Here is a 10,947-nt window from a genome sequence, read left to right on the forward strand (position 1 = left end):
AAGAAAAGTTGAAAATGACTTTTCTTTTAATTTTCTACGCTTATCAGAAGAGGTTGAAACGTTAGGGAAAAAGAGTGGAGCAATACTGCTGACTAACATACGTGTTCGGAAGCGATAACGAAAATCTCCCAAATGCGACTAAATGCGAATAAAACTGCGACTAAATACGACTAAAACTGCGAAAAAACACACGCGAGAAATTGTACGCGTAATTTGCTAACGAACTGATTAACGTTAAATATCTCAGCGTGCGCGCGCTAATTGTACGACACGTCAGTCCAGTACTTCTTCTTAACATTTTCCCTCTCCCCACGCTGGGAGTTAGTCCTAATGTGTTTCTAAATAAGTGATTAACAATTAATTCCAAGCGGAATCAGTTCATTAATTGGTCTCATGACAGTTTTGACGCCACACACAACTTTAGCAACACGGATGTGGCCATCACGTCCAGGACACACTTCAGCAATTCGTCCTAACGGCCACTGTCCTCTTGGAGTATCGGGCTGAATCACAAGAACTACATCTCCAACTTTTAGGTCTCGGAATTCTGAAGTCCACTTTGGACGGCTGTTAAGGGCAGGAATACATTCCTTGAGCCATCTCCTCCACACTCGTGAAATAATGTCCTTGACCTTTCGCCATCGTTGACGCAGATGCAAAGGAGTAGTTTCGACGGACTCAGGTGCGAATTGTCCACCCATTTGGCCGTGCAAGAAATGGTTAGGGGTCAATGGAACATCGTCTCTGATAAGTCAACGGACGGGAATTAAGAAGGGATTCCACCCCAGCGAACACAGTGATCAGCTCCTCATCATTTACATCTCGTTCTCCTACAATGGCATAAATGGCTTTCTTACCAGATTTCACCATTACTTCATGGGCTTCTCCAAAATTTGGGGCACCTGGTGGAATGAATCTCCATGTCGGTCTAAGTTCCGCTGTCTCTGTCTGTCTTTAACTCGCCCACTGCACCCACGAAATTTGTGCCTCTGTCGTTTATCACGTCCTAAGGAACTCCACGGCGACTGGTGAGACGGGCAAAAACGTTTAAGAACGTGTCGGTATCAAGTCCCCAGGCCATCTCTAAATGCACTGCTCGAGTTTCCAAGCAAGTAAAACGGCACAGCCACCTCTTCTGTCGTGGTTTTCCGCGTCCTTGAACAGTGTACAAAGGACCAGCAAAATCTACGGCTGTTTGGGTGAAGGGTCTGAAGCTGAAACGGAGCCTCGTTTTCGGGAGCGGCGCCATAATCTGACAAGCTGGCTTGCTTCGTCTTCTCTTACATTCATTACATTTGTGATCCCACTTGCGAATCTCCTCGCGTGCGACGATGATGACTTTCTGCGGACACGTTTTTGCGCTTATTTCCTTTGAAAACCTGTCATCTACACTTTCGATTTCAGTTTTGATTGGCATGGACTGAAATGTTTCGACGGTTTCATTGAGCACATAAACTTGAACCTTTTCGAATGGCTCTTGCAGTCCCAGTATTCCAGCAACCGCTTCGTTTAGCAAAGTTTCGTTCGATGCATCGTCTAGGATGGCGTTTATTTTTACTTTTCTTCCATAAGCCTTTATCCACACAAGGACAGTTCGAAAAGAATAAGACTCAGTCGGCGTTTCTGCATTACAGCTGGTCAGAGTCACAGCGGCCGCCCCCTCCCGTGGAACATCTGGGCGTCTCCCATCGTCAGCATGAGGCAACATTGTCATCGGTCCGGTTTCTGACAAAATTTCACTTCCATGAAGAAGACGGTAGTGATTTCGAGAACAACCATCTATTCCACACGTGCGGGCCTTTAGGCAATCTTTCCTCCTATGATCAGAGGCTAGGCAACGAAAACACAACTTTTTTTCTTTAGCGATCTTCCAGCGGTCACCACTCCTCTGTCATAAAACTCCTTACAAAACCACACCCCGTGATCGAAACTCTGGCAGAGAGAACATGGAGGTTTCCTACTATTTGGCTCTTTCCCTATTGTAGAGGTATGAAAATTTCGCATCCTGCTCTGTTCCTGGTAACTCGGTACTCTCGGTGGTCTAATGCGCTCGACAGGTTTCGGCTCATTTACGTTCGCCATTTCCACTGCTTCTATTCGGAATCTGACTTCGTCTTTCAACCAGTCTCTGAAAGCTATGACTTATTTTTGTGTGGCGTGTTCGTTCAACCAGCGACTGTAATTTTCCAGCTGGTGACCAGGCAACTTTTTCACCAGCAAGCTGTGAAGAGTTCCATCTTCTAACTCTGCTTCTCTTCTTTCGGCCTGTAACTTTACCGCAGTAATTCTAACAAGGTCAACAAACTTCTCCAATGCGTGGATGGCGTTACTTCTTATTAACGGCCCCTGTTCTAGTTGATTCAAGTAGGCTCGCAGAAGCCGACGCGTACCTCCATACTTCATTTTTAATATCTCTTTGGCCTCCTCGTATTCGTTCAATCCCTGTGAGGCATTTTCGCAGCCTTGCCATTTTCAAATTTACTGGCTCCGTTGACTCATCTACTAGACTTGTGAAGAGGGCCCAAAAATTTTCAAACTTTCTTTTGTCACCATTGATTGTCGGAACTTTTAACAGCTTCAAATATCGGTTTCGGTCGTTGTGGCTGTGGTGACTCTCGTTTAGCTTATCTTCTCGAGCCGATTCTTCGTAACGATCCGTCGTGTTCTCGCCTAATGGCGTCTTCATATTCACGACTACGCATGCGCGGACCTTGATCGCATTTTGTCCCGCTTTAATCGCTCTTTGTACGTCTTTTCCGATTGTTTCTTACACTTTAAAAGCTTCGTTTTTTCCACTGTCTTCTCCGATTTCGACATTGAAGGCGGACAGTTCCTCTAAAATTTCTTGTGCGTCTTCAAGGGCTGCCCACAACTGCTCAATCATACTTTCTATATCCGTTACTTCGGAATCCTTCACGCATAGTCTTTCTAACTCATGTCTGAGTTTTGTCACTTTTGTCTTTGCGGAGCATTTTCTTCTTTTAATCTGAATTAACAGAACGTCGTTTTGCTTCTGTTTGTCGACTCCATTCGCAATTTCGTCATTTTTCTCGGTAAGTTCGGTAACATCGCTTTCCTCGGATTCGGCAGCCATAGTGCACAACTCAAGAATCAAAAACTTAAATCGGAAACGAAACCTCAATCAAACACCAGTTCATACCTTCCTCACATCGTGGTCACCAGAAATACTCGGAAGCGATAACGAAAATCTCCTAAATGCGACTAAAACTGAAAAAACACAGGCGATAACGAAAATCTCCCAAATGCGACTAAAACTGCGACTAAATGCGACTAAAACTGCGAAAACACACACGCGAGAAATCGTACGCGTAACTTGCTTACGAACTGATTAACGTTAAATGTCTCAGCCCGCGCGCTAGTTGCACGACACGCCAGTCCGGTACTTTCTTCTTAACAATACGTGTTGATTGCTTTGCAAGCTGTAAGGACATCGTCCCTAGGTTCCAGACCCCGTCAATAGCCGACCCCCGGTCCCTAAATCCCCTTGAAGAAACTGTTTGACAGCCACTGCTGAAGAGTTTTATTCAAGTCCTTACCATAGTAGAGGGCTGGAAAATAAACTAACAAGAGCTCCGCTTTTAGACTTGGCTAAATCTATCTATTAGACATATATCTACTCAAAGCCTAGAGAAGGAGTACGTTTTCCTTATCGTCATCAAAATCCTAAACTTTAAGGTTTTTTGATAGGGAGGTTCTGCTAAAACATCCATTTACACATAAACTAAGGCACGCATCAAAGGCACCCTTAGAGTAAGATACATTAGTTGCTATGAGGAAAGTCAGGTTCTGCCTAATTAAGAGCCCCAGTTGTTTGGATTTTATTTTTACATTTTTTTATTCACTGAAAATCATCTTTCCCGAGATACCTAGTGAACCACGTAAGTGAATGCCAAAAATTTAAAGCTTATCCTATCCTCTCTCCCTCTCTCTCTCTCTTCCTTTACCAGCTGAAACAATTAGAGGAGAAAAAGTCTACTGAGCTTAAAGAAAAACTGAAAGAACATGTAGCGATAGAGAGGGTCCTGAAAGAAAAAATCCGTGACTTGGAAAAGGCAGAAATGGAAAGTACAGTCGTTGTTTTAAGAAAGGAACGTGATGAAGCCAAAGAAGATATCGCGCGATTAGAGAGGAATCTACGGGATCTAAAGGACGAGTTTTCTGACTTGAGAGAGCAGCTGAGACTGGCCATGCGTCCTTGGTATAAGAAATTGTTTGGTATTGATGGCGAAAGAAAACCTAGCAAGTAGTCCAGAGTAGTTTCGTGTTGATGAGCGAGGAGTAGGATCCGTAGGAAAAAAAATACCGAATGCATGAGAACCCAAAACATTTAAAGGAAGGTTTTTAGTTATGCAAAGAACTTTTTTATTTGTACATGTAAAGAAGAGCGAAACAAAATAAGATTGTCATAAAACAAAACTGTAATACTCAAGTGACTTAGAAAAAAGGTGGGGACATTGAATTAAACTGTCAGAGGGCTAATACATTTTATGGCCTATTTAGATTTTAGTTCCGGAATATGAGAGTATATACCTAAAGATGATTTCATGGCATCAATACCGTAATTTTTTGGCTCTTCTGGTTTGTTCAGATCGATAGCTTTGAAAATTTTAAAGAGGCCAATCTATTGTAAATTTTGGGGACAATAGAAAAATTCGTTGGTTTATTTTTTTTATTATTATTACTTTTATTTGCCTTGAAAATAGTATTTTTGTGACAACGTGATATATACATTTAGCACTAATGTATCGTTGTCGTAGCAGAAAATTTACGATAACAATTCACCTGCATACTTGATGTGATAGTATGGCGTTCGAGCTAAATGGACTGTTTACATATGTAAAACAAAGGTCTAGTTATTACCTAGCGTTATGGGTGTATGGTAGGTATTCCTTTAATGAAGAGATATTAAATGCATTTTATCTGTTCAAGTTATTATTTAGCATTGTTTCAACTCCCCATCGCTGTTTCGATAACCCTAAGGGAACCCTAGAGAGATATTTTTCTTTGTAAAAAGGGGGGAAGGGAAGAATTCTCGAGAACGTTATGCATAACTTTCGACAGTACTCCCAACTTCCCGAGTGGAAAGATGTTAGAGTATGTTATTACGAATAAGTTCTCTATTGCTTAAGTTGTCGTGGAATCTATACGGACTCCGCAGTCGCTGGTTAACTCGATATCAATCGAAGAGGACTGCATGCATCTTCTTTTTCAAGTTTTATTCTCAACGAACTCCGCCGACGTTATAACAGTTCAAACGTTCTCTCAAATCTAACTTGAATTATGTTTATTACAGTCTTTCATAGTTTGCCTTACATAACTACCAGTTAGCGTTTCCGTGTCCGAGTGCAGTAAATTCTCGAGCCAACCTATCGTAATATGTCTATAATTAATCCTTGTTACCCAAAAGCATGTTTCCCCTTCCCTATTAGGCGGACTAAACGCGTGCAATTACAAGGCCTCGCTTGTAATAAATCTACTGCGGAATTTGTTTATAATATTATGAAATCTGTCACACTCTCTAATGCAATCATTTACAACTCCGTGACATAGTTGATATTTACTAGGACATTTAATCAATGACTCAACTCGTAACTAATATTCCCCGACGTAAGTGTCGCACAGTACTTTGTGGTTTTCATCATTTTTACTGGGACAGTAGTGACAAACATTTGTTGTTTGCTGAGCGCTAGTCAGTCAACCAATAAGAGTGCTCGTACTGCCCTAATTATCTTATCATGTTAGATGGTGCGTTTATATCAAGTTTCACTTCAATATCGAAAAAACACTGTACCAAGAAATGGAATTAAAAGTCATAGAGTGTGATGCGACAGAGGGTATCCTCATGAAGAAGATCCGTGACATTGAAGCCGCGGAAATGAAAACCTGAATACAGCCTTAAATTTTTAAGTCCGTGAAGCCAACAACAAAATGTTGTAGCCTCTTTTTAGTTATAATAAAGTTCGGATATAACGCGTGCTCTTATTGGTTAAAAGAGCGTGCTCTATGAGAGTAAAGTGCACAGAACTGAGCAGATCCTATCTCACATACCACATTGTCCGATAATCGAAAGGTCAAAAGAATGTTACAGAGCGTATCATCACGGTCAGACCACACTATGTGTTTATGGTTAATAGTTGTTGACATGAGACGAACGAGATATACGAGGGTCGTGAATAAAGCCCTGAAAACTGCATATCTAAATTACAGCTCGGTCTGAATATCTCAATAAAGTTAAATGAAATGTAAATCGTCGCATTTTTTATATTTTTTAGCCTTCATGGGTCGTTTGAAGCATCTTTTACGAGATTACTTTCAGGCCAATATTAATTTAGATCTGCAATTTTCGGAGCATTATTCCTAACCCTTATAGATTTTGTTCGTCTCATGTCAGCAATTATTAGCCACAAACAGATAGTACATCTTGTCATGAAATAGAACACGACCCAAGCACAAATGAGGTCATAGCCCTCGAAGTCCGTTAAATCCAAGTAAACTCCAATCCCCTCTAAACTACGTGCAAAATTTCTGACAAGTAAATCTGAACAATTTTTATTTCGCAATTGAGGGTTACATTTCCTGTTTCGCGTTCAACTAAGTACACCGGCCAGATTAGATATGTCGCATACTGTATCTCCCGTGTCAGAAGGTTCTGGCTGCCGCTGTTCGTGTTTATCGGATATGTGGTTATTAAAACCTGCTTACACGAAAAAAATTTGAAGAATATCTGTAGTGACTCATTTCTAAAAATAATCTCAAACAAACATCGCAGCCTATTCAAATATTTGTGTTTTTATTGGTCAATTTTGATTTCTATTCTTAGCTAACGTGTGCAACAGGTATATATACAAGCTCGTAACTATGCATAAAAGGGAGAAGAATTCGTGATGCTTATGTTAAAAGTTGTACGTTACGGCTGGGAGCAACGGTCAATGGTCAGTAGAGTTAAAGTTCTGATAAGAACTTCGCTGTTTGTTAAGCGGTGTTGAGGAAGATGATTTTTTGTTTTAATCTCTTACACCGAGGGTAAAATTCTTGATCACGAGGGTTTTATTAACACGTTTTGGCTAATTTGCTTCGTGATGGCCTATTAATTTCTCAATTTAAGAGAGAATTTGGTATCGAATCAACCAATAATCCCCTAATTGATAGTTTTCTTCATTCTCATCACTTACTCACTTGATATTGTATTGATATTGTAAGAAGAAATTCTGTCTTGGTCAATGATGGCAGTTAAAGCCTTAACAGGGTTTGCAACTTGATTCATAGTACCTGAACGTTGACTAAGTCATCATATCATTTGAGTTAAATCTCCAGGTTTGCTAACTGGTTTAAAGTTCTTATTGGTTTCAGACCTGGCTATGATTGCACAACACACCTCTAAAAATGTATGGAATTGCCGAGGCAGTCTTTCCCGCTCGGTTGGCCGGCGTGTTGCTTTCATAGTTTCACGATGATGACAGCAAGAATAATTTTAATTACCCAATGTATAAACTGTAACCCCAATGGTCCAAAGATTTGATCGTGAAGTATTCAACCACCGGGAATTTTAAAAACATTTACAAATCTTATATGTAAATCACCCACATAAGGCGCTTGGTTTTCCTCGTGTATAGTCACTGTACGTGTGAACGCTTAAGAGAACATGCAAACTTGTCACCTACTTTCATTACACGCAAAAGTTTATGGCCGCCCCTCACATGCTGTTTATCGGTGTGATTGTGCTTGATCTCACGTAGAAATATAAACACTTTCAAAAAGTAAAATCTATCTCCAGTTTTTTTTTTTCAGGATGTAAAAGCTTTTTTTAAAGATGAAAAAAGCGTCAATGTTCGCTAATTAAGCACGCAATTTTCATTCCCGTTTTAGAGACATGTCCTTTTTTACTGGTCAGGATTTTTCATACGGACGTGTCGGAAATCTTATGATCCAGATTGTAACCGGAAGATTTAAGTTAGTTTATGAAACGCTCTCGTTCTTGGAAAAACTAGAAACTCTACGGACGTGTCGGAAATCTTATGATCCAGATTGTAACCGGAAGATTTAAGTTAGTTTATGAAACGCTCTCGTTCTTGGAAAAACTAGAAACTCTACGGACGTGTCGGAAATCTTATGATCCAGATTGTAACCGGAAGATTTAAGTTAGTTTATGAAACGCTCTCGTTCTTGGAAAAACTAGAAACTCTGCTGAAACGCTGACGGGTCACGTTCAACGATTTCGGGCTAAAAATTTCGATACATAATGAAAACATTGGAATTGCTAGATGATTTTAAAAGGCAAAAGATACTCTATTTGTCTTCTTTGAAATTGTCTTTTATTTAACATTCTCTCTTATCTAGCACTGAAGTTTTGTGGTGAAATCATAGAAGTCAATCAAATTTAGAAGATTCACGTCAAGATATTTTTGGGTATTTTCAGCGACAGCAAGAATTTCTTTAGTATAAGATAAAAACCTTGAAAAATAAATGCTTCGTGGGGGTAAAAATAAGCCAAGCAGCAGAATACAGGGTGATGTTTTTCTGGAACATAACTAACGAAAAATTTTAAAAAGCCTTGAATCCCGGCCCAAACCGTGTTGTAACTTCTTCAAGCTCTCAACTCGCCGGCCCGTGAAAGTGTTGGAGACACCTATGAGTCAGGTCGACTAAGCTTACGACCGCGAGGGAAAAGAATTTCCCTGGTCAAGGAAGGCAAGAGAAGAGATAAATCTGAATTAAAAGGTTCACAAACTTGGTAAGAACTTCGAAGGCACAGGCGAGTGTATATGGACGGATTTGGTCGCAGTACGTAGGCGGAGGGATCTAATAAAGCTCTAAACATCTCAAAATATTATTAAGATTATGGCGGCCACGAAATATCTTAGTAAAAAAGGAAATAAAAACGTGTCCTTGAGCAGTAAGTCTCTCGGATCCTGAGAGCTGTTGGCTTGCAACTTTTTCAACAAATCTGCTTAAAATAAACAAATCTGAAGACTTCCTAATAACTAAGACTCCAACATTGTTTTATCAGGTGTGAGTACTCTAGCTGTTCATCTAAATACACATTCAGAATGAATGATAAACTGGTATCTATACTACTGGCATCGATGCAGACCAAACCCTCGTAGTTTAACTGATTTAATCTGAAACAGGATAAACCTTGCTTTAAAATCAAGCTCAGGACAAAAAGGTATTTGGGAGTTAAATAATACAGGAATATAGGGTTTTCAGGTTTTGGCCAGTTTTAATATCGATTTTTCAGTTTTTTGCGATAAAAATTTTATTTTTCGCTGAAAGTGTACAAAAAAAAATAGTATTTTTCTTAGTGTCCTGTTCTTGTGAGCCTCCTCAATTCACCTTGGTGCGGATACTTATTTTCGACGGTTTTTCGGTTTCAAGTGATTTATATTCCGGTTCTCTAGTTTTAATGGAGACCGTTCTCATATATTTCCAATTGTAATTAAGTATTTTTCAGTAATTAAACATCATGTTTATATAATTTATTGTACGTGAGAAATGTGAGATCCCTCAGATTTATGAGGCGAATATTCTTCTACGGATCTAACTGGCGACAAAATTTAGGACTCACTAATGGCAGCTCGAACAGGAAGTGTCATTGAGTTCTGCATGCGCCCTTGGGACCCGTAGTTAGAACGAGAAAAAAAGATGGACGGGAGAGGGGAGAGATCGTCCAGACTTGGCTAATATATGGAAAGATTTAAGACTTAAGCTTTTAAGATCTTAAAGAATAAGGAAGTCTCCATGATAAACATCTCCCGAAGTGGGAGGGGGGAGTGGAAGGGGGAAGTGGAGGGGAGGGTGGGGGGGGGGGGGAGGCTGTTAACTTTCATGGTTGATAACTATTGGCAAGACGTGACCTTCCCTTTCTGTAAGCCTTTTGTCAAGCAAACAACCTACAACATTCAGGTGGTGAGAACTCCATGACGATTTCTTGACCGCAAAAGCCATCGTTGAAAAGCCCACTTTTTTAAAATTTGTCTTATATCAAAGTAATCTTGTCAGCGGCTCTTGTATTTGGTCAGTATGGGTCTTCACACCTCATTGATACGAGCCCACTGATACATAGGGGGGAGCAGCGGTATAAGCCATGTATAGTGAGTACCCTCTGTTTGACATATTGTGCCCCCCCGCCACACTTTTGAAAAATTTTGGCGACGCCGCTAATTTTTGTAACGAATTATTACATATTTAGTCTTTCATTGACGAAGAGAAGTGAAACGTATTCTTAGGACCCCTAGCAATACTTATTCAGTAGTTTGAAAAAAATTACCTCGCTCCCGAAATTAAAAGTCCAATTATCGCTGCCAACGGTTGACGGTTAAATTTTAGGCAACTTGACGGCTGACAGTTTAACCTAATGAAGGCCCACTCCTTTCACTTATCTTACATTGTTTGCGGCTTTCACGCAATTCGTTAAAAGCAAGGAAATATTCTTCCTTGCTTTTTCAGTCTTACATAATCAAATTTGTTTAAACCGTCCAAAGGTTTGCAGCTTTTGTGAGGTGTGGAAGATGGGGGGGGGGGGGGGGGAGAGGAAGTAGTCTTTAAGATTTCACAGACCAAAATGGAATGGTTATGGAAATCGGCTGGTTTGACACCTGAAATCAATATTTAAAGGAAACTGAGTATTTTTGATTTCTTGAGAAGATGGAAGATCAAGTTACGAACGTCTTGAAACTTGGATCCGCTCGTTCCGCCTTTACCGGACATAAGTAAGGGGAAAGGACAACAAAAACATTGACAACTAGGAAAATTAAGAAAAAAAAAAGGAGATAGATTCCGGAAAGACTAAAAATTTTGTCCAAAGATAACGTCAAACGACTTGAGTCTGCGAAGACCATCTAAACGGTTACTAGTTTTGCTTAACCCTTTAACTCCCGGAAGTGATTAACATGAAACTTCTCCCTATAATATCTATACATTATTCAG

This window comes from Pocillopora damicornis, chromosome 3 (genome assembly GCF_964200805.1).
Source record: "Pocillopora damicornis chromosome 3, jaPocDami1.2, whole genome shotgun sequence".
Taxonomy (NCBI): domain Eukaryota; kingdom Metazoa; phylum Cnidaria; class Anthozoa; order Scleractinia; family Pocilloporidae; genus Pocillopora; species Pocillopora damicornis.